The sequence below is a fragment of the Oryx dammah genome, unplaced genomic scaffold, assembly GCF_014754425.2.
Source record: "Oryx dammah isolate SB20612 unplaced genomic scaffold, SCBI_Odam_1.1 HiC_scaffold_21, whole genome shotgun sequence".
NCBI lineage: Eukaryota > Metazoa > Chordata > Mammalia > Artiodactyla > Bovidae > Oryx > Oryx dammah.
The window spans coordinates 8,175,971-8,202,644 of NW_024070205.1; the positions used below are offsets into that span (position 1 = coordinate 8,175,971).

General features: G+C 40.1%; 1 protein-coding gene and 1 pseudogene across 2 annotated transcripts in view; one reads left to right on the forward strand and one right to left on the reverse strand.

The window, feature by feature from the left end:
- HHAT (hedgehog acyltransferase) overlaps window positions 1–26,674 on the forward strand; it is a 362,562-nt gene that overhangs the window by 271,904 nt on the left and 63,984 nt on the right. The gene's annotated exons all lie outside the window — the stretch shown is intronic.
- Window positions 16,914–17,022, reverse strand: LOC120880693 (annotated as a pseudogene).

A 26,674-nucleotide genomic window follows, 5' to 3' on the forward strand; every position in this document is an offset into this window, starting at 1 on the left:
CTGTTCTCTGTGCTGCATCTCCCTTCCTGCCCTGCAGATAGGTTCATCGGTAGCAAGGTGGATTCCTGACCACTGGACCACAAGTCCCCCTTTCTTCTAAATTTTTTCTCTCCTCTCTCTACGCACGCACACATGTACATCGCACACACATACATGTATAACATTTAAAACATACCATTATCCTAGAGAAACAGTTTATCAGAACTCTTTTCTAGGCCATCAAATACATTTCTAACAACCGTTTTTAATGGTGTTACAGAATTCCATTATGTGGCTATACCATAATTCATTTAATCAGTCTCTTATCATTGACATATTGTTCTAACTTTTTTTGCAGTTAGCAGTTGCATTGAGATGGCTATCATAACGAGGGTGAATTCTTGAATGTTTAACATTGTAAGTTAAAGATTTCTCTTACTTTTAGTTTGCATGCCTGCTGCTTACCTGTTCCTTAACTGCCCAGTAGATAAAGTTGCCAGTTTGCTTTTCTACCAAGAGTGCCTGAGAATGCCCTTGCCAATCCTGAGTAGTACTGGTATTTTTAATCTTTGCTATTTTGATAGGTTTTAGCACCATAAAAATCAGCTAGGGATTTAAGACACATTCACACCCTTTAGGAAAATAACTTGGGAAATTAGCATTTTTCTTTACTCACATGTGTAGGTGATTTAAAAGTATAAGCAAATGTTTTGCCATGTAAATGTGGCAAAGGATGTATTAGAATCTTACAGGAATCTTCAGTTCTGAATATGCTGCTATATTCCGATAACTCTGACAAAAGTAGCTAAAAAGAAATATGCTATTATCAGTGTTGATGGCAGGCAGTAAAACACAAAAAATTTACTGGGAAATGATTAAGTAAACTCCCCCAGTATTTGCAGCTAAAGCAAATATATTTCAAAAAGTCAACATCACCAAAATAGAATACATTTGAGTGTTTTTCTCTAAAGATAGCTCTGTGTGTGTGTGTGTGCGTGTGTGTGCACGCTCAGTCGCATCTGACTCTTCGACCCCATGGATTGTAGCCCACCAGGCTCCTCTGTCCAAGGGATTTAGATTTCAATAAAAACTGAATCAAAGCACATAGCAAAAATATCACTCCTAAAGGAATTTAAGTATGTTTGTATATGTTTAAAGATAAATATTTTATTCAGTTCTAGTACCCAGCAACCAGCGGGAAAGAAATGTCAGTGAATTCCAATAGAAAGGGGAATTTCAATGAGAGTCATGGCTTTGTAACACAAAGAAAAACCATAAAAAGTGGTATAATAAAGGTTACACACTTCACCCTTCAAATCTGAGTAGTCTTCCCCAAAGCAGGAACTGCATCAACCATGAAGGCCAGAAAATTCTTTTCAGCCCAGATTGAAGCCCTGTAACACATTTCCATGTACCCTCATAAAGGATCTGACATTAACCTTGAACTTAATCTTAAGAGTTCTGTGGACTTGGAGCCATGGATTATATTACTAATAAATCTAAAGAATCTAAAATTTTAAAAGAGTAACCCAAACTGTGCTCTGTAACCTATGACTTATTAGAAAAAATAGTGTTAGTTGCTCAGTTGTGTCCAACTGTTTGCGGCCCCGTGGACTGTAGTCCACCAGGCTCCTCTCACTGTCCATGGGATTCTCCAGGCAAGAATATTGGAGTGGGTAGCCATTCCCTTCTCCAGGGGTCTTCCCGACCCAGGGATCGAACCCAGGTCTCGTTCATTGCAGGCAGATTCTTTACCATCTGAGCCACCAGAGAAAGCGTTATGGCTCATTAGTTTGGGCTAAAAATGGAGGAAGGCAATAAAAAGACTTGCTCACAGGGTGAAGCACTTGAATGTCTGCTGTGCCACATCACAGCTCATTCCAGGACCTTCACGTGTTTACCTCATTTGAGCTTCTGCCCACAGTTCAAGCACCTAGGTGTATAGTAATTTTTGAACATGCAATTGTTTTTGGTGAGATATATATCTTGTATATTGCAGGTGCGGTGTTTAGTTTACTTATTTATTGAGCAAGGACACATTTTGTAAAACCTGTTTTTAGCACCTGTCTTGCCTCTTGACAGCCTGGTGATTACTTATGGCTACTTAGACTCAGGAGTTCCTTAAGTTCAAGGTCAAGGCCCTGTTATTATTTGTATTCTGTATGGTTAGCTGTGTGTCTGAGTTCATTTCAGTACGTCAGTACACAATTAAGGCTTCTAAATTGGGCTTCTTCTTTAGTTCTTTTTCCACCTGTCCACTCAAGGAGTTTTCCTCCATTGCTCTTTATCTTATACAGTTCAGTACAGATGCTGTTTTCCTTCCAAAAAACACGGCTGGCATTCCAGATGTACATAGCCTTCTGAGTAAACAGTTTCCCTACTTGGGTTGCCTCCTCCTCTCTCTCTTCACGAATCCATTTCCCATTCTTTTCTTCATTGAGATATAATTGCTGTACATTATATAAGTTACAGGTACACTAAGTACAACATAGTGATTCACAGTTTTTAAAGGTTATACTCCACTTAACAGTTGTTATAAAATAGTGGCTATATATTTACCATTTGGGGGGACCACAGTCCAAATAAAGACTTAATGCCTCCTTGGCACTTAATTTCATCTGATTTTAATCTTCCTGATCATCTGACAGTATTTTTACAATGGGTGCTCACTCCCCATGGCCCTTATGTACTCTCCCCATGGCATTCATCCTTCATCTGTTTTTTTTTTTAAGTGATGGATTGAAAAATATGTGAATAACAAGGATTATCATCCCTTCTTTTTTGTGTGTCTTCTTCTTTAACCTCAAAGCTTTGCCTGGGGCACAAGAAATGGTAAGTTTTTTTTTTTTTTTGCCATGCTGAGAAGCTTGTGGGATCTTAATTCCCCAACCAGGGATCAAACCCAGGCCTTTGGCAGTGAGAGCACAGAGTACTAACCACTGGACCACCAGGGAATTCCCTGTAGTGGGATTTTATTTCTTGGTGACCGTGGAACACTCAGTCAGAGCTGAGTGTTGAAAATCAGAAGCCCTCTGACGTTCCAGGCAGGACTCTCCCCTGAACTTTATGCAGGAGTGGAAATGTCCATTGTGCTGTCCGATCCCAGTACTCATGAGCCACACTGAGTGCTTGAAGTGCGGCTATCATCCCTGAGAAACTAATTTTTAAATTTATTTAATTAATTTGAATCTAAGTAGCCCCTGTGTTCTTTGGAAGGAATGATGCTGAAGCTGAAACTCCAGTACTTTGGCCACCTCACGCGAAGAGTTGACTCATTGGAAAAGACTGATGCCAGGAGGGATTGGGGGCAGGAGGAAAAGGGGACGACAGAGGATGAGATGGCTGGATGGCATCACTGACTCGATGGACATAAGTTTGGGTGAACTCCAGGAGTTGGTGATGGACAGGGAGGCCTGGCATGCTGCAATTCATGGGGCTGCAAAGAGTCGCTGAGCGACTGAACTGAACTGAGCCCCCACGTGGCTAATGGTTTCCATTTTGGGCAATATAGTTCTAGAATGTATCCCTTTTCTAGAAAGAAGAAAAAATAGAAGAATATAGTATTTGACTCTGCTGTAATTTAGGAAGGTTTTTATTGCTGGTGGGATGCCTCATATATGCAGCTGGCTACTGAACCTCTCCTCCCTTGATCATCTCACAGATGTCTCAGACTTAGCATGCGGAGTACTGACTTGGTGAGCTACCTGGTCCCCGGTAACTCCAGCTAGCTCCTCTCCTTCCAGCATTCTCTGCTTCTGCAAAAGCCACCGTCATCTTGCTGGTCTCTCATGGCCTGGCCCCTCAAGTTGCCCTTTGTGCCTTCCTCTCTCGAAGTCCTACCTGTACGTGCTGTACTTTCCACCTCCCAGGTAGGTCTTAATTTCTAGAAACTGTTTCCTTCCACTGAGTCATCCTAACCCCACTGTCACCATTTCTTGCCCAGTCTACCAAAGAGCTGTGAACTGGTCTCCCTGCTTCCACTTCTGCCTTCTTCAGCTCATTATCCTCACAGTGCTGAGTGATGCTTCCCAATACATAACCTAACCAATTAGCCTCCAATTAAGATAAATAAATACCTAACCATGTTGTTGTCCTTAAAAATCTCTAGAGGCATCCCATTTTCTTGGGACGCAGTCGCCAGTATTGAAGATGACCTGTAAGACCTTGCCTGGTCCTAGTCTTGCCCCCTCTCTGCATCCTCTCTGGCTCTCTCCTCTCACACCCTGTTCCTCCTTCTGTTCATTTTCACACCTGGCCCGTCCAGCCCCAGCTCCCTGGCACAGGCTCTTCCATCTCTAGGATGCTCCTATTCCTTTCCCTCCTTTTCATCCTTCTGACTTCAGCTTGAATGACAGCTTGCTTGGGTAACGTTTACTGATCCTCCTAAGCCAATCAGGTCCCAACTGGTAACCCCTTTGGGGGTACCTTGTATGTGGTCTCTTCAGCTGGACTTATCACAGTTACAATGAAATGTTCTTTATACAATAGCTTGTTTAATCCTTATCTCCCTCTCTGAACTGGTAAGCCTCCCGACATCAGAAATCTGTATCTGTTGCCAAAAAATCTTGGCTCTGTGTGCACCAATGTCAAACAGAAATATGGAGACAGAGTTATGGAGGAGAAGGAAAGAGTGGTTTTATTACTTTGCCAGGCAAAGGGGGAACACGGTAGGCTGGCACCTCAAGAACTGTGTGCCCCTCCTTGGTGAGTTGGGAGAGGTTATATCGTCAGACAGGGGTATGTGATAAGGATCAAGGCAATAACAGTCTTCACCCCTTCTGCAAAGTTTCAAAAGGATGACATTGCTGACTAGATTCAGTGTCATGAAAAGTAGACGGGGGAAAAGTGGAAACAGTGGCAGATTTTATTTTCTTGGTTTCTAAAATCACTACGGATGGTGACTGCAGGCATGAAATTAAAAGATGCTTGCTCCTTGGAAGAAAAGCTATGACAAACCTAGACAGCATATTATAAAGCAGAGACATCACTTTGCTTTCAAAGGTCTGTAGAGTCAAAACTGGTTTTTCCAGTAGTCATGTATAGATGTGAAAGTTGGACCATAAAGAAAGCTGAGTGCCGAAGAATTGGTGCTTTAGAACTGTGGTGCTAGAGAAGATTGTTGAGAGTCCCTTGGACAGCAAGGAGATCAAACCAGTCCATCTTAAAGGAAATCAGTCCTGAATATTCACTGGAAGGACTGATACTGAAACTCCAATACTTTGGTCACCTGATGCGAAGAGCTAACTCATTGGAAAAGACCCTGATGCTGGGAAAGACTGAAGGCAGGAGAAGGGGATGACAGAGGATGAGATAGTTGGATGGCATCACCGACTCAATGGACAGGAATCTGAGCAAACTCCAGGAATTACTGAAGGACAAGGAAGCCAGCATGTTGTAATTCATGGGGTTGCAAAGAGTCAGACACAATTTAGCAACTGAACAGCAACAAAGGGCCTTACGTGCTCTTTATCCTAATCTTGGTGAACCTTTCTGGTCCCTTTAATCTTACCTCAGGTGGTTTTATTGCTGCTTCTCCTTTGATTAGCAACTGTTCGACCTGTTGGAACTCATAGAAGGTCAGGGAGGCTGGAGTCTTCAGGCAAAGGAGGACAAAAAGGCTTCTGTGCCTAGGAGGCCCACAGGGCCCTGCTTGGCCTCATATCCTTGACACATCATGATACCTGCCCAGTGTAAGCATGCAGTATGTGCTTGTTGAGTGAATGAAGGAGTGAATGTATTTTCTAACTTTACTGAGGGGCATGTAAGAGGAAATAAGCTTATGCAGCAGCTTGAAGAATGTAGATTGGATGACTGGAAGAACTCACTAAAACTGAGGCTTATTGAACATTATACAGGGAGAGTCTTTTGTAGCAGGATAAATACTAATTGGTCTAGTGATGGTAAAATGCTATTTTAATGTTCATTGTGTGTGTGTGTGTGTGTGTGAGTGAGAGAGAGAGAGAGAAAGGGGTAGGGAGCAATTAACCTTCCTGGTACCCTGCTGCTTTATGATGGAGGGGGATTATTGGCTGTGACTCACTGAGGCCCAGAGCTGTAGGAAGCTGACAAAAGGCACTTTGACAAAGTACCAAGCAGGGTGGATGAAGAGGAGTTACTGCTAAAGCAACATGCTTTTTCTCTGTATAAGTACTCTCCCGGGGAACTAGAATTTGTGTTCAGCATGGAAATCTTTTAATAAGTGGAAACATTTTGAAGCATCAGTAGAGACACACTACTTGCCGATTCTCGGTTTGATCTCTCCCTTGAAAGAAGACACCTTCAGGCTTCTTGTTAGTCATTCCTACACAAAGGAGAATCTACATCCCAAGCTGCTCACCCATCACACCTCTGATTTCCATTTCATTGAATAATTTAAATATGTCCTCCTCCCCCAGCCCTTGTCCCTTCTTCTTTGCCCCAAGAGTGTCCGGCTGAGCTGATTGATGTTCTTTCTGAAGCAGTAAAATATCTATGTATAGACTTAATTAGGAAAACATGCCACCAGTGAAAGTCATGGAGGGTCAGTCTCATGGTTTTCAGAGGGACCTGATGCTTTTGTGTGTCAGAAAGACCGCAAAGCTCTGTGGTGATGTCCATTTCAGTTTATCAACTCTATTGATCAGTTTGATTTTGAAGAGGAAATTGAGAGATCAGTCAACTAGAGAGGATAATAGATTGTAAAACTATTGACATGATCTACCCAATGATTTCCTAGTTTGGTAGAATCCTAACTCATCAACAGGCAGTTGGCTTGGTTAGAAAACCTTTTCACTAGAAGTCAGTAATCACAGCCCCAACTAACTCACTGAAGAACTGCAAAGCAAACTGGTCTGAGAAGAGTTATTCTGTTGGACAATGACTCATGATCTTCCGTTCGTCCTCCACTTGGATCCATTTCAACAAAGATCAAGTGCTAACTGTCAATAATTACTTTTCTTCAGACCATAACCCTTCTTAGACTGAGCCCATTTTAGTTCAGTTGCTCAGTTGTGTCCGACTCTTTGTGACCCCATGAATCGCAGCACATCAGGCCTCCCTGTCCATCACCAACTCCCAGAGCTCACTCAGACTCACGTCCATCGAGTCCGTGATGCCATCCAGCCATCTCAGCCTCGGTCATCCCCTTCTCCTCCTGCCCTCAATTCCTCCCAGCATCAGAGTCTCTTCCAATGAGTCAACTCTTCACATGAGGTGGCCAAAGTACTGGAGTTTCAGCTTTAGCATTATTCCTTCCAAAGAAATCCCAGGGTTGATCTCCTTTAGAATGGACTGGTTGGATCTCCCTGCAGTCCAAGGGACTCTCAAGAGTCTTCTCCAACACCAGAGTTCAAAAGCATCAATTCTTCGGCACTCAGCCGCCTTCACAGTCCAACTCTCACATCCATACATGACCACAGGAAAAACCATAGCCTTGACTAGACGGACCTTAGTCAGCAAAGTAATGTGTCTGCTTTTGAATATGCTATCTAGGTTGATCATAACTTTTCTTCCAAGGCGTAAGTGTCTTTTAATTTCATGGCTGCAGTCACCATCTGCAGTGATTTTGGAGCCCCCCAAAATAAAGTCTGACACTGTGTCCACTGTTTTCCCATCTATTTCCCATGAAGTGATGGGACCAGATGCCATGATCTTTGTTTTCTGAATGTTGAGCTTTAAGCCAACTTTTCCACTCTCCTCTTTCACTTTCATCAAGAGGCTTTTTAGTGCCTCTTCACTTTCTGCCATAAGGGTGGTGTCATCTGCATATCTGAGGTTATTGATATTTCTCCCGGCAATCTTGATTCCAGCTTGTGCTTCTTCCAGCCCAGTGTTTCTCATGATGTACTCTGCATAGAAGTTAAATAAGCAGGGTGACCATATACAGCCTTGACGTACTCCTTTTCCTATTTGGAACCAGGCTGTTGTTCCATGTCCAGTTCTAACTGTTGCTTCCTGACCTGCATATAGGTTTCTTGAGAGGCAGGTCAGGTGGTCTGGTATTCTCATCTCTTTCAGAATTTTCCACAGTTTCTTGTGATCCACACAGTCAAAGGCTTTGGCATAGTCAATAAAGCAGAAATAGACTTATTTCTGGAACTCTCTTGCTTTTTCCATGATCCAGCAGATGTTGGCAATTTGATCTCTGCTTCATCTGCCTTTTCTAAAACCAGCTTGAAAAAAAAAAATAAAACCAGCTTGAACATCAGGAAAGTTCACAGTTCACGTATTGCTGAAGCCTGGCTTGGAAAATTTTGAGCATCACTTTACTAGCATTTAGGCAGAGCCAACTGTCAGTTTTCATTCCAATCCCAAAGAAAGGCAGTGCCAAAGAATGCTCAAACTACCGCACAGTTGCATTCATCTCACGTGCTAGTAATGCTCAAAATTCTCCAAGCCAGGCTTCAGCAATACATGAACCGTGAACTTCCTGATGTTCAAGCTGGTTTTAGAAAAGGCAGAGGAAACAGAGATCAAATTGCCAACATCTGCTGGATCATGGAAAAAGCAAGAGAGTTCCAGAAAAACATCTATTTCTGCTTTATTGACTATGCCAAAGCCTTTGACTGTGTGGATCACAATAAACTGTGGAAAATTCTGAAAGAGATGGGAATACCAGACCACCTGACCTGCCTCTCGAGAAACCTATATGCAAGTCAGGAAGCAACAGTTAGAACTGGACATAGAACAACAGCCTGGTTCCAAATAGGAAAAGGAGTACGTCAAGGCTGTATATGGTCACCCTGCTTATTTAACTTCTATGCAGAGTACATCATGAGAAACGCTGGACTGGAAGAAGCACAAGCTGGAATCAAGATTGCCGGGAGAAATATCAATAACCTCAGATATGCAGATGACACCACCCTTATGGCAGAAAGTGAAGAGAGGAACTCTCAAGCCTCTTGATGAAAATGAAAGTGGAAAGTGAAAAGTTGGCTTAAAGCTCAACATTCAGAAAATGAAGATCATGGCATCCGGTCCCATCACTTCATGGGAAATAGATGGGAAACAGTGGACACAGTGTCAGACTTTATTTTTGGGGGGCTCCGAAATCACTGCAGGTGGTGACTGCAGCCATGAAATTAAAAGACGCATACTCCTTGGAAGAAAAGTTATGACCAACCTAGATAGCATATTCAAAAGCAGACACATTACTTTGCCGACTAAGGTCTGTCTAGTCAAGGCTATGGTTTTCCTGTGGTCATGTATGGATGTGAGAGTTGGACTGTGAAGGCGGCTGAGTGCCGAAGAATTGATGCTTTTGAACTGTGGTGTTGGAGAAGACTCTTGAGAGTCCCTTGGACTGCAGGGAGATCCAACCAGTCCATTCTGAAGGAGATCAACCCTGGGATTTCTTTGGAAGGAATGATGCTAAAGCTGAAACTCCAGTACTTTGGCCACCTCATGTGAAGAGTTGACTCATTGGAAAAGACTTTGATGCTGGGAGGGATTGGGGGCAGGAGGAGAAGGGGACGACCAAGGATGAGATGGCTGGATGGCATCACTGACTCGATGGACGTGAGTCTGAGTGAACTCCGGGAGTTGGTGATGGACAGGGAGGCCTGGTGTGCTGCGATTCGTGGAGTCACAAAGAGTCGGACACGACTGAGCAAGTGAACTGAACCTTGTTGCTCATCAGGGAAAATATTTCAGCATCCTTTGTGGGAGACACATTGCAGCTGGAGAACTCTTCTTAGTGAGACATGTCCTATCCCCCCTGCTTTTTTTTTTTTTTTTTGGCATATTCTTTCGGTGCTTCAATGCATACAGTGCACTGGTCTATCAGTATATAGTGGTAGAGTCTATTATTAGTCAGTTCCACCCGCTCACGAACCAGGTATCTTGTCTGGTCTCTTGACAGGATGATCATCTTTGCAGTAGCTGCTTTGGACTAAAGAGGCAATGAAAACATGGAATGAGGGAAAACCTTTTCTCTGTGAGGAACTAAGGTTTATATAAGAAAAAAATGGACTTGTCTTTATAAACTTCATAAAATACTGATTGGCCTATTCTTCCCAGGCATTGTGCAGAAGAGAGGTCTGAGCTAGAGACAGATGTTTGAGAGCATGTAGCTTATATTTTGGAGACATGAAAATGTCTGAGACTTTCTAAAGAGAAAGAGTACAGAAAGAGAAGAAAAGGTAACTGCCTAAAAATGAATCCAAGGACACCAGCATTTAGAAGTTAGGTGGAGAAAGAGAGGCCAAGAGGTGGGAGGATATACAGAGGATGATCTCATAGAGATGAAGAAAAAGGTATTTCAGAGAGGGAGTGGAGTGGTCCACGGTGTTGATGCTATTAGGGGGCAAAGTAAGGTGAGATTAAAGAATGATTACGGCTCCATGTCAGAGTGCTAACAGTAAAAGAAAAAAGCAGTGAGTTGTTGTCTCCAGCCCCGTGAGTTTGTGATTTGGTTGCAGAGGCAAGATGTGTGCAAACCAGCTGAGGACCAGTATTAAGACATTATGTGCAGAGTCCTGGAGGCAGCTGATGTTCCTGAGGTGGCAGAGTGAGCCGGTCTTTTAGGACAGTTTATTTAAAGAGCTGGGGCTTGAGTAGGACTCGGAAGATGTAAGATGGGATTATGATAGGTCAGTAGAGAGAAGACAGGCTCGAGGCCCGAGGAATAGCATACACGACCCGAAGTCACGAGTGGGCACGCTGTGTTCAGGTGAGGAGGCTGCCTTGACAGTCAAGGGGCTGTCACCGGGGAGAATGGACGAAAAGAGGTTAGAGAGACCAAGTAGTCCCCACTCTAAAGAGATCTGAATGCCATATTTAAAAATACAGAAATGCAAGCCGCTTAACCAAACAGGAGAGCATTAAGTTAACGTATTGATCCCACACGTCCAATTAGCCTGTTGTACCAGCTTGCTCGCCCTCACCAGAACCCCTAGGTCTGGAAAGAGCAGTGCCCATTGTTGTGAACAGTGTGTTCCCCGGTGGATGACGACATGTTGGCACCTCCCTCATTGTCTCCCACCCCGAAGGATCATTAACGACGTGGGGAGCGCTGCGCTGTTCCCTGGCTGTACGTTTTCTTCTCTGGGGGTATACAAACCCATGCTTCAACCCCTCTGGGTCTGAGTGGGAGAATTCTGCAAATCATTCCACCTGTTAGTTCAAACATGTTTAGAAAGACAAAAGCACTTTTAAAGGTTCTCTTAAACTTCCCATTACTGAGTCCGCTGACAGCATAGAGTCTTGGAGTAGAGTCAGATTTCAGGGATTCAGACCCTGGGGTCTGGCCGGCTCTGGGGTTTTCTGCTGCCTTGCCTGTCCCTCCCAGTTTAGGCTTGAGCTGGGCAGCGGCTGCTGTCTCATTGTTGCTGTGGCCCTGGGACTCCTGTCCGTTCTCCCCTCTTAAGCGCACAGCACAAACCCTTACCCTGGGGAATTGTAGCCTTGGAAAAGAATACTGAGCCAAAGATGAGATCCATGGCTTGAATGGAAGTAGTTGAAACCGGCTTATCTAGGTGGCTTGTGAGATGAGGTTCTTTACCTGAGAGACCCTGATTTCTGCTTCTACAGCATGGATAGGTGGTGGTCCCTCTAATCAGGCTTGCTTCTCTGATAGCTCAGTTGGTACAAGAATCTGCCTGCAATGCAGGAGACCCTGGTTCGATTCCTGGGTCAAGAAGGTCTGCTGGAGAAGGGAATGCCTCCCCACTCCAGTATTCTGGCCTGGAGAATTCCATGGACTGTATAATCCACCGGATCACAAAGAGTCGGACAGGACTGAGCAACTTTCACTCCACTCTGACCGCAGTGTAGTGCCTAGCAGTTTTCTAGGGATGGACTTAGGAAGAAGCACAATCTTACTATGTACCTGCTGAAGTGTTGGATATGTCTTTCTGAATCTGGGTCTCTTTTTTTCCTCCCAGAAAATCCAAATTACTGACTGAAGGTGGCAGAGCTTGAGTTTCCAGTGTTCCTACTATCAGTGGAGGGGTAAAATAGCCCCTTCTTCCCCAAATAATATGCATATACTTAGCACAGTGTGTTTTTACAATGTATATTTATTTACAATGTATATATATTATGTATAATGTATGTTGGGTATATGTGTTGTGATTGTATATAGCATATATATATACACACACACGGTGCATTTTTCTATGTGCATATGTATGTGTGTATATATTCATTTTCTAAAGCTCTGAGAAGTCAGAAATGTGTAAGACTTCTAAAATATCTCACATTCCTTCCAGGGCCTAGAAATAAAAGCTGCTTAAAAAAGCATATCGAACAGCTGCTGGCCTTGTTTGAGATGAGCTGGATTGGAATAAATGTACTTGTGATCACCAGCATATATAGAAACACAAATTTAAGGTGGCTCTTGCTTTTTCTTCTGCTGTCAACCCTGTAATTGACTCAGTGGGCCAGAGTAAGTGTTGGAAGGGTCACTGTGTATCTCTTGAAGGGTAACAGGAAAGAATATAATATAAGAGGTGCAGGACATCTACCAAGCCAATTATTCAGCTATTGAAACTGATGATATTAAAATAGTTTTTACTGTGAGAAGGTGAAGAATAAGGATAACAGGTACAATAAAAATTCATCTTTTATTTAAAAATACAAGCACAGAGAAGTGTGTGGAGGGTTATACACTAAAATGTCAATGATGGCTATTTACTGGTAGGATTATTTGTAATGCATATTTTCCGGTTTTTGCTCACTTATATTTTCAGCCTTTTCTACAGTGAATAGGTATCGTTACCTAATCAAAGGTTATTGAGAGAAAAGAGAAGAGAGGAAACCCACTGTCAGGAAGCTTTGCTTAGCTGACCCTGGATGCTTGGTTTATGTTAGAAATTGGAGGTTAGTCATTCTCAGGAGTAGATGAACATGAGACTATTATAAGTGCCATCCTATGCCATACAAGGAACTCTGCCAGACTGCACAGAGATCTTTCTCATTCCTTACGTTATCTACCCATCACAGCAACCCTTCAGGGCAAATGTTACTACTTCCAGTTTTACAGATAGGCAAACTAGAGAGTGGGAATGTAAGTAATTTGTTTAAGAACAGATGGTTGGTTTGATTAGAAAGGAGTCAAACTTGGTCACACATGATCTATTCGAGCTTCTTTGATTGCAGACAAGGAGTCTTCCTCGATACTCGAGCTGCTCAAGTGACTCATCTACGTCCCATCTCCTTGACGCTTGTGCACTCTGGCATTAGGTGAACTGACAAAACAGCCCTCAGTTCTTAGACCACCTGTGTTTTGACAGCCTGTCTGTGGAATAGCTCTTCTGAAAAATTGGCCCAAGAGAAGTGAAAATGTTCTCCAAAGCACATCTACTGCGTTATCTCATGTGATTTTAATAAGTGTGTTAGTCGCTCAGTCATGTCCAACTCTTTGCGACCCCATGGACTGCAGCCCATCTGGCTCCTCTGTCCATGAGATTTTCCAGGCAAGGATACTGGAGTGGGTTGCCATTTCCTTCTCCAAGGGATCTTCCCAACCCAGGGATTGAACCCAGGTCTCCTGCACTGCAGGCAGATCTTTTACCGACTGAGCTACAAAATAAGTAGCATCATAATCCCTGTTATACAGCGGGAAGAACTGAAACTCAGGAAGTTTAAAAAATATATGTTTATGATTCAAAACTCAATATTCCACAAGCTTTCATTTAGATAAATAAATAGAAGAGCAGTCTCCATTCCTCCTGCTCTTTGTTCTTAACCCATCAGAAGAAACTTTTAAGTTCTATTAATTGTTTCTGATATTTACCTCTGTCTTTCTAAAGTATATTCTATTACTCTTCGTTTATAAATTATAAATAGTAACTACTTTCTACATGAGGTTTTAACCTCTTCGGCCTACTCCCTAATTCTCTTAATGCAATAATCTCTCTGTTTTTGGTTAAATCAGAAGTCATTGTTTACATTATCATTACTGTGTTATATATGGCTCCCCCATTAGCTTCCAGACCAGCTGGTGTACTATTATTGCATTTCCTTTCTTAGTCAACTGAATCCCCAACTCAGATTAAGAATCGCCTTGCCTGTTTTGTTTGAGTAAGTAGTTTACTGTCGTCATGTCTTTCCAAACCTTTCAGAATAGTATTCTATTTTGTATGTGCTCAGGTCTCTCTGGCAGTCTCTTAATCTCTTCTTTAGCTGGAGAATCTTTCCTGAAGACCTCCCATCCCTTCCCATCTGGATTATTTATCTTCAGACCTGCTGTACAGCTATCATCATGACATGTCCCCTCTCCTTTCTGCTAGGTTGTCTTGGCCTCAGATCTCATGGTTTTTTGCCCCCCTTCCTTTGATTTGCTGGGTCACATCCTTCTGTAGCTTCCTAAGAAAAGAATCATGGGTGATATATATATATATATATATATATATATATATATATAGAGAGAGAGAGAGAGAGAGAGAGAGAGCGAGCACGTGCACGTGTGCTAGTATTTCTAAAACTCTCTTTATACCCTCATATTTAATTGATTATCTGAGCACTGAATTTTAGGTTGAAAGGCAATTTATCCTGAAAACTTTTCAAGATACTGTCTTCTAGTTTTTAATGTTACTGTTGAGAAATGCCATTTGATTCTTGATTCTTTGTGTGTAATCTGTTTTTCTCTCTAGAGGCTTAATGCAGATATCTTTGGTAATGCTGAAATGTCACTCTACTTACTGTCCTTGACTTTAGAATCTCTCTAATGCAATTTATTTATGGGAAAAAAGCTTGATTATGGGTTGGGGTGGGGAGAAAGAGGGGCTTTTATCTTTGTGGCCTGTATGCTCATAACCCAGCTTTTTAACCAATCTCTTTGTTTTTTCCCCACCGTGGTTTACTGTGCCATCTGTGGTATATGGTATCTCCATTGCCTGTTACTTCTGGGGATCTGGTGTATGAATGACTTTCTTCTCTTTGGCATCTAGTATTCAGGTTTCTCAGCTCTGTTAATTTATCCATCTGCTTTCTATCTTATAAAGATGGTTTGACTTTGCTCATTTGCTGTTCACTGTTCACTATTTGCTTCCATTCCCTGACTGTGGGAATTATACCTTTAAGATTTATACCTTCTTAAATGTTTACTCCTCATTTTAATGGGGTTTGTAAAGGGAGCAGAGATGTCTCATCTACTGTGTTTAACTGAATGTTGCTAAAAGAGTTTTCTGTGATGTCATTTGGTGAATCACTTTGAAATGCTTTACCTATTTGTCAGTTGTAGGTTTTTAAATATCAAATTTGCTTTAAAAGCAGGCCTTGCCCTTAAGTGGTTACTTTTGTGTTTGAACAGGATATAGCTGAGGCCATAGCTGTGACATCCTAGGCTTATTTAGTTTATCCCAGGGACCTCAGTGCTGCCTAGAGAGGAAGGCTTCTAGGACTGGGAGCAGTCGTGACTTGGGTGTGATGGTCATCTCAAGTCTATCTTCCCACCCATGTTCTTTGACTTGGTACTCAGGGGACGTGGCCAACCTCTAAGGTCATTCAGTGGGAAGAGTCCTAGCATTTCCTTTTTTATTCTTTATGGAGTCAGTCATGACTATATGATCTTGGAGAAAAATACAGATATGGTGGAAGTTCCTCTAAGATACCCATCACCTTGCTTATTCACTTCCCTCTCATGAAAGGTAGCCATTGTTATCAGATTGCAGTATAGCCTTGCTCAGCTTTCCTACTTTGTGTATATATATGTGTGTGTGTGTTTCTATATGTGTGATTTAGAAATGTATAAATATTCTAACACTTTGCACTTTTTTCCTTTTTTAATATTTGCACTTTTTTCCTTCCTCATGGCATGTTTTAAAGATATTTCTATATTAGAGAATGCAGAGCTGCATAACTGGACGTATTATGGATATGTCATAAGTTGATTTATTCTATTGTTAAAGTTCTTCTATTGAAAATTTAGGTTGCTTCTATTTCTTTTTTTCTTTTGAAAACACAGCTTCAGTAGGATGCCTATTCATGCCTCCTTTTCATAAAGTGTTTCTTTAGAGTAGATACCAAAAATAGAATAGAGCAGAAGTTGGTAAACCATGGTCCAGGGACCAAATCTGGTCAGCTTCCTGTTTTTGTATGCCTTCCAACAGGAATGCTCTTCACATTTTACAATTGTTTTATTCAATGGTCGGTACTTCCCTCACTGACTACAGATCACCTTCAATATATTGTAAATATCCATATACACATGGGTTAATTTGGAGGTCTCTTTTCTGTTGTATTGATCTATTTGATTATTGTTGTTTTAAGCGCTAGAGTTTTGGATGTCAGTAAGGAAAGTGCTATGCTCTTTTTCATTCTGTTTCTGAGTTACATTTGCTGTTTGTGCACATTGCTTCTTCTATAGGAATTTTAGAATTCCTGAAAAGTGAAGTTGCTCAAAACGCCCTTTGGTATTTATATTGGAATTTATCAGATTTGCTTTTAATTGTATCTTTATTTGAGTAGAGTTGACTGTGCTGCTGAGTCTTCTCAGCCTTGAATACTTACTCAGGTCGTCCTTTATATTCTTACATAAGGTTCATCATTTCTTAGAAGACTTGTGCATTTCTTTTTGGATTATTGTTGTGTGGGAAAGGTATTGATTTTTGTTTTGAGTTGATCATTTTGCATCTACTTTGTATAATTTTTTTAGCTCTAGTGATTTTTCAGTTGTTCCTATTGAATTTCTTAGATTAATGGTCATATCATCTACAAATAAAGATGGTTTTGTTTTTGCCAACAATTTTAGCTTATATTGCATTTAATTGTCTTACTCTATTTGGTCCATTGGTACAGTTTTGAAAGACAGAAGAAAGTATTTCTTTTTCTTGAATCTAGTCGGAATACTTTCTTTGGATTTTTAACATAGCTTTTTTTTTTAATTTTATTTTTACTTTATTTTACTTTACAATACTGTATTGGTTTTGCCATACATTGACATGAATCTACCACGGGTGTATACGAGCTCCCAATCCTGAATCCCCTTCCCACCTCCCACCCCATATCATCTCTCTGGATCATCCCCATGCACCAGCCCCAAGCATCCTGTATGCTGTATCGAACATAGACTGATAAGAACAGATACTACACTTGATCTTAGCCAAAAGGCCGAGAAGCGATTAACATAACTTCTTTATCAACTTAAAAAACCTTGCTTTACTGGCATTTATTGAGTGATCATGTGATTATTCTCCTTTATTTAATCCCATGAGTCACATGGATTTGTAATACTTTTAATACTGAATCATTCTTCCATTCTGGGGATAAATCTTACTTGATCAACAGTTCTTTGAACCATTCCCATATTTGATTTGCAGCTATTTACTTTAGAATTTTTAAAATTGAAAGATACTTACTTTATAATGTTGTGTTGGTTTTTGCCGTAAAATACCGATCAGCCATAAATACACATATATCCCCTCCCTCTTGAGCCTCCCTTCCACCTCCACAGCCCACACCTTTAGGTCCTCATAGAGCATGAACCTAAGCTCTCTGTGCTATGCAGCAACTTCCCACTAGCTATCTATTTTATACATAGTAATGTATATATTTCAACGTGACTCTCACAATTCATCCCACCCTCTTCTTTCTCCACTGTGTCCACAAGTCCATTTTCTACATCTGTGTCTGTATTCCTGCCCTGCAAATATGTTCATCAGCACCATTTATCTAGATTCCATATTCAATTCAGTTCAGTCGCTCAGTTGTATCCAACTCTTTGCAACCCCTTGGACTGTATCACACCAGGCTTCCCTGTCCATCACCAACTCCCAGAGCCTACTCAAACTCATGTCTATTGCATCAGTGATGCCATCCAACCATCTCATCCTCTGTCATCCCCTTCTCCTGCCTTCAATCTTTCCCAACATCAGGGTCTCTTCCAGTGAGTCGGTTCTTCACATCAGGTGGCCAAAGTATTGGAGTTTTAGCTTCAGCATCTGTCCTTTCAATAAATATTTAGGACTGATCTCCTTTAGGATGGACTGGTTGGATCTCCTTGCAGTCCAAGGGAATCTCAAGAGTCTTCTCCAACACCACAGTTCAAAATCAATTCTTTGGCGCTCAGCTTTCGTTATAGTCCAACTCTCACATCCATACGTGACTACTGGAAAAACCATAGCTTTGACTAGATGGACCTTTGTTGGTAATGTCTCAGCTTTTTAATATGCTGTCTAGGTTGGTCATAGCTTTCCTTCCAAGGAGCAAGCATCTTTAACTTCATAGCTGCAGTCACCATCTGCAGTGGTTTGGAGCCCCCCAAAATTAAGTCTGTCACTGTTTCCGTAGTTTCCCCATCTATTTGCCATGAAGTGATGGGACCGGATGCCTTGATCTTAGCTTTCTGAATGTTGAGTTTTAACCAAATTTTTCACTCTCTTACACTTTCAACAAAAGGCTCTTCAGTTCTTCTTTGCTTTCTGCCATAAGAGTGGTGTCATCTGCATATCTGAGGTTATTGATATTTCTCCTGGGAATCTTGATTCCAGCTTGTGCTTCATCCAGCTTAGCATTTCTCATTATGTACTCTGCATATAAGTTAAAGAAGTAAGGTGACAATATATAGCCTAGATGTTTTCCTTTCCTGATTTGTAATCAGTCTGTTTTCCATGCCCAGTTCTAACTGTTGCTTATTGACCTGCATACAGATTTCTCAGGAGGCAGGTCAGGTGGTCTGGCATTGCCATCTCTTGAATTTTCCAGTTTGTTGTGATCCACACAGTCAAAGGCTTTGGTGTAGTCAATAAAGCAAAAGTAAATGTTTTTCTGGAACTCTGTTGATTTTTCGATGATCCAGTGACTGAGCGACTTTCACACACAGTAGACTTGTCCAAGGGCTGGCCATTCCCTTGGAGATTCCATATACATAGGGTAATATATATTTGTTTTTTTCTATCTGACTTACTTCACTCTGTGTAACAGGCTCTGAGTTCATCCACCTCAGTTCAACTAACTCACATCCATTCCTTTTAATGCCTGAGTGATATTCCTTTGTTTATATGTACCACAACTTCTTTAACTATTCATCTGTTGATGGGTATCTAGGTTGCTTCCATGTTCTGGCTCTTGTAAACAGTGCTGCAGTAAACACTGGGATACATGTGTCTTTTTGAATTATGATTTTCTCAGGGATTATGACCGGTGGTGAGATTGCTGGGTCATATGGTGATTTTATTCCTAGTTTTTTTTTTTTTAAAGGAATCTCTATACTCTTGTCCATAATGGCTGTCTCAATTTACATTCTCAACAACAGCACAAGAAGGTTTCCTTTTCTCCACATTCTCTCCAGCATTTATAGAAATTTTTGATGATGGTCACCTGACCAATATGAGGTGATACCTCATTATAGTTTTGATTTCCATTTCTCTAATAAGCAATGTTGAACAATCAGAAAGATTAGTTAAGGAAACAATTCACTATTGAAGCAAAAAGAATAAATACTTAGGAATAAACCTACCTAAGGAGACAAAAGACCTATATGCAAAAATCTGCAAGACAGTGATGAAAGATGACACAGAGAGATATATCATGTCCTTGGATTGGAAGAATCAATACTGTAAAACTGACTATACTACCTGAAGCAATCTCAGATTCAATGCAATCTCTTAAATTACCAATGGCATTTTTCATAGAACTGGAACAAAAGATTTCACAATTTGTATGGAAACATAAAAGACCCCAAATAGCCAAAGCAATCTTAAGAGAGGAAAGTGGAGCTGGAAGAATCAACCTTTCTGACTTAAGACTATACTACAAAGCTATAATAATCAAGACAGTATGGTACTGGCACAAAAACAAAATGTAGATCAATGGAACAAGATAGAAAGCCCAGAGACAAACCCATGCACCTATGGGCAACTTACCTGTGATGAAGGAAGCAAAAATATATAATGGAGAAAAGACAGCCTCTTCAATAAGTGGTGCTAGGAAAACTGGACAGCTACATGTAAGAGAGTCATTTGTTGTGCATGGGATACTCCCAACAAGAATACTGGAGTGGGTCGCCATGCCCTCCAACTAGGGGATCTTCCCAACCCAGGAATCAAACCCATGCCTCTTCTATCACCTGTACTGGCAGGCAGAATTTTTACCACTAACACCCCCTGGGAAGCTATGGTTTTTCCAGTAGTCATGTCCAGATGTGAGAGTTGGACCATAAAGAAGGCTGAACCCTGAAGAATTGATGCTTTCTAAGTGTGGTGCTGGAGAAGTCTCGAGAGTCCTTTGGACAGCAAGGAGATCAAACCAGTCCATCCTAAAGGAAATCAACCCTGAATATTCATTGGAAGGACTGATGCTGAAGCTGAAGCTCTAGTACTGGCCTCTGATGTGAAGAGCCGACTCATTGGAAAAGACCCTGATGCTGGGAAAGATGGAAGACAGGAGGAGAAGGGGGTGACAGAGGATGAGATGGTGGGATGGTGTCATGGACTCCATGGAAGTGAGCTTGAGCAAGCTCCGGGAGGCAGTGAAGGACAGGGAGGCTGCAGTCTTGCTGTTGTTCAGTTGTTGAGTTGTGTCCGACTCTGTGACCCCATGAGCTGCTGTAGTCTATGGAGTCTCAGAGTTGGACACAGCTTGGCAACTAAACAGCCACAGCATCAGAGTTACGCTGTCATCATCGAGAGGGTGGAAGCTTCCCATGGTTTTCTACTCTCTGAAACTGCTCCTATGAAGTGGTAATTATCTGTTCCTTGAATATCAAGTAGAATTTGCTCAATAAGAACATCTGGGCAATTTTTCTTCTAGTGCAGAGCTTTGACCACTGTTTCAGTTCTATGTTTATGCTTTCTTTTAGTCTTCCTGCTTTTTCTATGAGAATTTTAGATATTTTACACTTTCTAGATAAATTATCTTTTATCTAGTTTTCCAAATATCTGCCATTTATTCTCTAGTGATTTAAAATGTCTTATATGTCCTTTCCTGTTTTTTTATTTCACCTTATTTTCTTGTTTGGTCACACTTGCCAAAGTTTATCCATTTTGTTGTTCCCGCAATCAAAGCTTTTAGTTTAAGTGAGTCTAATTTAAAGTAATTTACTGGTGCATTAATTTTTGCTAAGCTTTGTTGTTGGTGAGCATACAGTTCTTGATAAATTTTTAAATGTTTTTACACTCCTTTTAGGCTTAGTGCGTGTACTGTTTGATTATGGCCCACATGTGTATGAACATTGTGTATATTCACTGTTCAGCAAATCTATTAGACAAGGCCTAATGATTTTTATGATAACCCACAAATAACAGAAACTTTACCAATTTAATCATTTTTAAGTGTACAATTCGGAGTCATTAAATACATTTACGTTGTGCAGCCATCATCACCATCAATATCCAGAATGTTTTTTACCATCCCAAATTGGAACTCAGTGCCTGCTAAACAATTACTCCTGTTACCCCTTTCCCCTCATCCCTGGAAACCACTATTTTATTTTCTTTTTCTATGAGTTTGACTATTCTAAGTGCTATATATAAGTGGCATTGTATAATATTTGTCCTTTTGTGTTATGATTATAACTTTCCATGTTGTAGTATCTATCAGAATTTCCTTTCCTTTTAAGACTGAGTAGTATTTCCATTCTACATATATATCCTAGACCGTTTACACATTTATGCATTGATTGATATTATGATTGTTTCTGACTTTTGTCTATTATGAATAACACTGCTATGGATATTGATATCCAAATATATGCTTTGAATATATACCCAGAAGTGAATTGCTAGATTATATGATAATTCTATTTTTAATTTCTAAGAAACTGCCGTACTGTTTTCCTCAATGGCTATACCACTTTGCATTTTCATTAAAAGTGCATAAGGATTCAATTTTTCCATATCCTCATTAGCACTTTTTAAATTATAACCATCTTCATAGGTGTGAAGGTGTGGTTCATGTGTCTCATTGTAGTTTTTATTTGCATTTCCATAATAGTGACATTGAACATCTTTTCATGTGCTTATTGACCTTTTGTATATCTTCTCTGGATAAATATCTAATCAAGTCCTTTGCCCATTTTTGAATTGGGTTGTTTTTCTGTTGTTGAGTTGTAGGAATTCTTTATTCTGGATATTAACCCACTATTGATATGCAATTCTGAACATTTTCTCATTCTATGGATTGCCTTTCACTCTGTTGAGTGTTTGATGCAAAAATTTTTAATTTTGGCGAAGTATGTAATTTATCTCTTTTTACTTTTACTTGCCTGTGCTATTTGGTATCCTATTCAGACAATCATTGATAAATTCAATATCATGAAAATTTTTTTTCCTATATTTTCTTATAAGAGTTTTATGGTTTCAATTCTGATGTTTAGTTTATGGGGATTTTTTTTTGGCTGTACCACACAGTGTATGGGATCTTGTTCCCCAACCAGGATTGGAACCCACACCTCCTGTATTACAAGAGTGAGGTCTTGTACTGGATCACCAGGGAAATTGGTGATGTTTAGATTTTTGATTCTTTGAATTAATTTTTGTACCTGGTATAATGTGAGGGCTCAGATGCAGTGCCTTGCATGTGGATATCTTGTTTTCTTAGCACCATGTTTTGAAGAATTTAACTACCCCAGCCTTTTTTGGTTTACATTTTCACAAAATATATTTTTTTCATCCCTTCACTATACATGTCCTTAATGCTGAAGTGAGTCTACTGTAGGCATGATATAGTTGGATCTTGTTTTATAATCCATTTAGTCACTGTTTTTTGATTGGATAATTTAGTTCATTTACATTTAAAGTAATTACTGATGGTTATGAACTTACTATTGCCATTTTATGAAATATTTTCTGGTTGTTTTATAATTCCTTTGTTTTTTTGGTTTCTCTCTCTTTCTCTCTTCCTTTGTGAAATGATTTTCTGTATTGGTATGCTTTGATTTCTTTATCTTTGTGTATCTACCATAGGTTTTTGCTTTGTGGTTGCCATGATGCTTTCAGAAAACATATTTATAACAATCTATTTTATGCTGATAGCAAGTTAACTTCAAAAGCTCTAGATTTTTCTTTCTACTCCACACATTTTATGTTTTTGATGTCATAATTTGCATATTTTACATTGTGTATTCATTAATTATTGTACTTCTAATTATTTTTAAATCTTTTTGCTTTTAACCTTTATACTAGGGTCATAAGTGATTTATCCACCATTGCAACATTACAGTATTTTGAATTTAACTGTATTTTCACCATTACCAGTAGGCTTATACTTTCACATGTTCTCCTGTTACTAATTGACATCCTTTTGTTTCAACTTGAAAAAAATTTCTTTAACATTTCTGGTAAGACTGATCTAATGATAATGAATTCCTTCAACTTTTTTTTTTTTCTGGTTTTGTTTTTGTTCTAGAAAACTCTTATCTCTCCTTCAATCCTGAAGGACAACTTTGCCAGGTAGTGCTTTTTTTTTTTTTTTCTTTCCAATTGTTCTAATTGGAGAATAACTACTTTACAATGTTGTGATGGTTTTTGCCATGCATCCACACAAATTGGCCACAGGTCAATACATGTGGCCCCCCATCCTGAACCCACCTCCCTCCCCACCCCATCCCTCTGGGTTGTCCCAGAGCACTGGCTTTGGGTGTCCTGCTTCATGCATTGACCTTGCACTGTTCATCTGTTTTACATATGGTAATGTACATGTTAAGTGGGGCTGAAACTCCAATACTTTGGCCACCTGATGCAAAGAACTGACTCATTTGAAAAGACCCTGATGCTGGGAAAGATTGAAGTCGGGGGAGAAGGGGACAACAGAGGATGAGATGGTTGGATGGCGTCACTGACTCAATGGGCATGAGTTTGAGTAAACTCCAGGAGTTGGTGATGGACAGGGAGGCCTGGCCTGCTGTAGTCCTTGGGGTTGCAAAAAGTCAGACATGACTGAGCGACTGAACTGACTGAAATGACTGAATGTACATGTTTCAGTGGTATTCTCTCAAATCATCCCACTCTCAACCTTCTCCGGCTGAGCCCAAAAGTCTATCTCTTTGCTGCTCTGCATGTGGGGTCATTGGTACTGTCTTTCTAAATTTCACATATATGCATTAATATACAGTGTTTTTCTCTTTCTGATTTAGTTTGCTCTGCGTAATAGGCTTTAGGTTCATCCACCTGGTTAGAACTGACTCAAATACATTCCTTTATATGGCTGAGTAATACTCCATTGTGTACATGTACCACAGCTTCCTTATCCACTCATCTGCCAATGGACATCTAGGTTACTTCCATATCCTAGCTATTGTAAACAGTGCTGCAGTGAACATTGGGCTACATGTGTTTCTTTCAATTCTGGTTTCCTTTGGGTGTGTTCCCAGCAGTGGGATTGCTGTGTCGTATGGCAGTTATAATCCCAGTTTTTAAAGACATCTTCACACTGTTCTCCATAGTGACTGTACTAGTTTGCATTCCCACCAACAGTGTAAGAGGGTTCCCTTTTCTCCATACCTTCTCCAGTATTTACTGTTTGTATACTTTCTGATGATGGCTGTTCTGACCAGTGTGAGATGATACCTCATTGTGGTTTTGATTTGCATTCCTTTTTTTTTTTTTTTGCCATTTCTTTTTCTGGGTTTGAGCTGCATGAACTGCTTGTGTATTTTGGAGGTTAATTCTTTGTTAGTTGTTTTGTATACTGTTATTTTCTCCCATTTTGAGAGCTGTCTTTTCACCTTGCTTGTAGTTTGCTTCATTGTGCAAAAGCTTTTAAGTTTAGGTTCCATTTGTTTGTTTTTGTTTTTATTTTCATTATTCTGGGAGGTGAGTCATTGTGGTACTTGCTGTGATTTATGTTGAAGAGTGTTCTGCTTATGTTTTCCTCTAAGAGTTTTACAGTTTTTGGTCTTACATTTAGGTTTTTAATCCATTTTGAGTTTATTTTTGTGTATGGTGTTAGAAGGTTTTCTAGTTTCATTCTTTTACATGCAGTTTTCCCAGCACCACTTGTTGAAGAGACTGTCTTTTCTCTGTTGTGCATTTTTGCCTCCTTTGTCGAAGATAAGCTGTCCATAAGTGTGTGGATTTATCTCTGAACTTTCTACTTTGTTCCATTGATCTATATTTGTCTTTGTGCCAGTACCATACTATCCTGATGACTGTAGCTTTGTAGTATAGTCTGGAGTCAGGAAGGTTGATTCCTTCAGTTCCATTCTTCTTTCTTAAGATTGCTTTGGCTGTTCAGGGTCTTTTGGTTTCCATAGAAATTGTGAATTATTTGTGTCAGGTCGTGTATTTCTTGGTTGGCAGGGTTTTTTCTTCAGTCGTTTGAATATATTTTGATATTGTGCCAATCTTTCTGGCCTACAAAATTTTTGTTGAAAAATATGCTAAAAGTCTTATGGGAGTTCTCTTGTGCATAACAAGTTGCTTTCTTTTTCTGCTTTTAAGATCATCTGTCTTTAACTTTTCACAGTTTAATTATAGTGTGTCTTTGTGTAAGTCTCTTTAGATTTATCTTACTTGGTACTGTTTGGGCTTCTTTGATACAGATGTCTGTTTATTTCCCCAGGTTATAGAAGTTTAGTTTGCCATCATGTCTGTGAATAAGTGCTCCCTCCCTTTCCCTTTCTCTCTTTTCCTTCTGGGATCCCTTAGTACTTTAGTCTGCTTGATGGCTTTTGTTAGTCCCTTGAGCTCTCTTCACTCATTTTCATTCATTTTTTTTTTTTTGGCTCCTCTGATTGGATGAAGTCTACTCTCCTTTGAGTTTGCTGATCTTGTCTTCCTCTTGATCTAGTCCACTGTTGAGCTGTTGAAACACTCTGTTGAATTTTTCAGTTTAGACATTGTATTCTTCAGCTCTGTGATTTCTGTTTGGTACTTTAATATATTTTACTGATGTCTTTCACCAGGAATTGCTCCATGCCTAGCTGTACATTTGGTGCCTCCATGGGAGGAGAGGAGTTCAGGACCTTCTCATGCCACCATCTTGATTGACTTTCCTGTTCTCTTTCAAGATTGGTTTGGTCATTCAGTTCAGTTCAGTTTGGTCATTCAGGGGTCACTTAAGTTTCCATACTTAGCTTATGTTAAATTTTTCTATTTCTGGAAACAAAAAGGTTTAGAATTTTGATAGGGATTTCACTGAATCTAGCTTTGGGTGGTAATGTCATCTTGACAATATTAAGTATTACGACTCGTAAATATGGGTATCATATCTACAGTGTTTTGTAGTGTTCAGTATGTAAGTATTTTGCCTCCTTTGGTAAGTTTCTATCTAAGTATTTTATTCTTTTTGATGGTATTGCCAATGGAATTATCAATTTCTTTTTCAGAAGGTTTATTGTTGATGTATAGACATGTGACGGATTTTTGCCTGTTAAGTTGTAACTTTTTAAATAGATTCTTTAGTGCCTTCTACATATAAGATCATGTCATTTCTGAACAGAGATAATTTTTCATCCTTTAAATTTGGATACTAGCCCTGTTCATTTTTATTCAGCAATTCTGTATTCTTACTTTTGGTCTCTGAGGTGTCATTTTCTTGGGAGATATATTAAACCCCCTTATGTAATGGTGAATTCCAATTACTTTTTAAAAATGGAATTGTTGTTGCTGATATTGAGGTCCTAAAATTGACAGTTGGTGAGTATCTATCAACTGTTGCTAAAGGAACGCATGCATGAAGTATTTGTGGAACAAACATTTCTTGAAAACCTACTTTGTATCTGACACTAAAGAGACAAATTTCTTGAAGATTTCAGCCTAAAGAAGGGGATGCTCACTGTTAAACATAGACGTGAAGTTGTAGCAGGGAGTATGAAGACATTGAGTTAGAGACACCC